The following is a 2,052-nucleotide window of genomic DNA, read 5'->3' as shown; positions in this document are numbered from 1 at the left end:
AGCAACATCTGGAAAAGGTCCCACAGCTGTCAGCACCCTATGCTGCTCCGACACAGAAGCAGAGTTAAAAGACACCAGGGAAAGTCTGGTCCTAATGCTTCCTGACGGGCTAAGAAGGACTTTGTCTGATCGCTCAGGCACACTCTCATGCCGTTGGGATGGTCTGCTCATTTCATCCTAACTTCGTGCCTCCCCCCTCGCTTAGCAGTATGCACATAACCGCATACTCCATAAGGAACCCTCCATGCGGAGGTGCGATTCCTCCTTTATGTGCATGGGAAACAAAAGGCAAAAAAAACCCCACTAGGCCGAACGTGCCGTCCAATCAGGAGTGATGGGCTGAGCCCGCAGCTACAAAGGATGTGTGATCGCGCAGTGCCATGTCAATTTCAACCGGGGGAAACAGGCTCGCTTCACCTCCACACCAAATGGCACGTCTGACCACAGCCATAGTTCTCTGGATCAGTGACAATGGCATCTCTAGGGCTGGAAATAAATAATGATATGGAAGAAATGAAACAGAAATGCAGCAGAGATTCATCTCTTCGATCATTATCTGAAATCAATAAGTTTAGAAAAAATGGATTACCGGATTTTCCTTCTATTCCAAGAATTTGATTAGACATTTGTTGAGTTTCTGGGGTAGATGTAGTAGTTTCATTCTGAGCCTCTGAATCTGGAAACATATTTCTAGCTTCTCCCTTGAAACGTATTGCCCTTTTCTTTAAACAGCACATTGTATTCACAAAGAATGGGCTTCCAGCTAAAGCAATATGGAAAAAATAATCCTGGTGTAAAAAACAAAAAGCCAATAAAAATAAAACCCTAGAAAACTTAATACACTTATTAATCGCTAGTTAGAATCTCTGAAGTGGTAGTTTACATTTGCCCGGCTACATGGAGCTTTTAAAAGAAGCAATTTGCAATTATTACAAACCTAAGACAAACCTAACAATGTTAACCATACCAAAAAACTCTTAACCATTTTTGTGCAAATTCTTTCCCCCTTCCCCTAACCTTAATAAGTCAGCACCTGCATTATTCAGCTACCCTTAACCAGTATCTGAAACCAGTGTCAGACACTCATTAAGAATGACTAGATTTAGAGTCCCATAGGACCTGAGGGAACAACAAGACACCCACCTGGGAGAAAGCCCCAATGTTTATGTGTTTTTACTGAATTATAATGCTACATTTAATTGTGGAAACGTCTCAATGTTTTTTATGTTCACCACTGTTGTACGCACAGTTTATATGTGACACTGTTATGCACTCAGCACTCTGTCTGCCTTAGTAGACTAACCTTAGTGGACTCAGCACCTATGACATACACAGACATACAGATATGTTAAGTGCCATTGATGATTCTAATTACAGAGATAGAAATCCATTATGAATATATATTCAGGTATTCACTTTAGTTCAATGCTTAAATGCATTCTGGGAAAAATACTAAATGCTGACAGGCAGTAACTGATTGCTTATGACCTTGCTCGTGATGGCTGTCTGTGACTGCACATGTTCCTGATGTCAGCTTGCTTGCGTTAGATGGAGAACATACTGCATGATGTACCCATATCTGTTACTTTAGATACTTTTTGGAACTTCACAGCGTGAGAAGGCGGCCTATTGTTTAGCTGTAGGAGGTACATTTTTGCCTGTGAAAATCCAACCCACAGGTTCGGGCCTGAAAAGTATGCAGACGGAGAGTGATTCCAGCTAAGCATACCTTTATTTAGTCAGGAACAAAGACGAAGGGACCAGCTCGCAGGCTGGTTTATGTACGTTCAGAAAACCCGCCACCAAGTACACCTAAACACACCCCCTACTCCCGATAGGCTATTTACAGTAACCGGGTGACCATTGGTCTCCCGGCTGAGAAGCTGGCCCACCGATAGGGCCGGCTAGGATCCTACGGACCCATTGTCTTTGGACATGAAGCTATTGAAGAGTTGTGTCTGGCCAGCCCGGGCAAGTCCGGGCATGTCAGGCTGAATACATTACACCCCTCCCCCCTTGGTTCAGAAGGCACCCACAGACGAAGTCCTTCAG

Source organism: Gekko japonicus, unplaced genomic scaffold (assembly GCF_001447785.1).
Source record: "Gekko japonicus isolate JY-2015 unplaced genomic scaffold, Gekko_japonicus_V1.1 scaffold2903, whole genome shotgun sequence".
Lineage (NCBI taxonomy): Eukaryota > Metazoa > Chordata > Lepidosauria > Squamata > Gekkonidae > Gekko > Gekko japonicus.
This window is presented reverse-complemented; position numbering follows the sequence as displayed.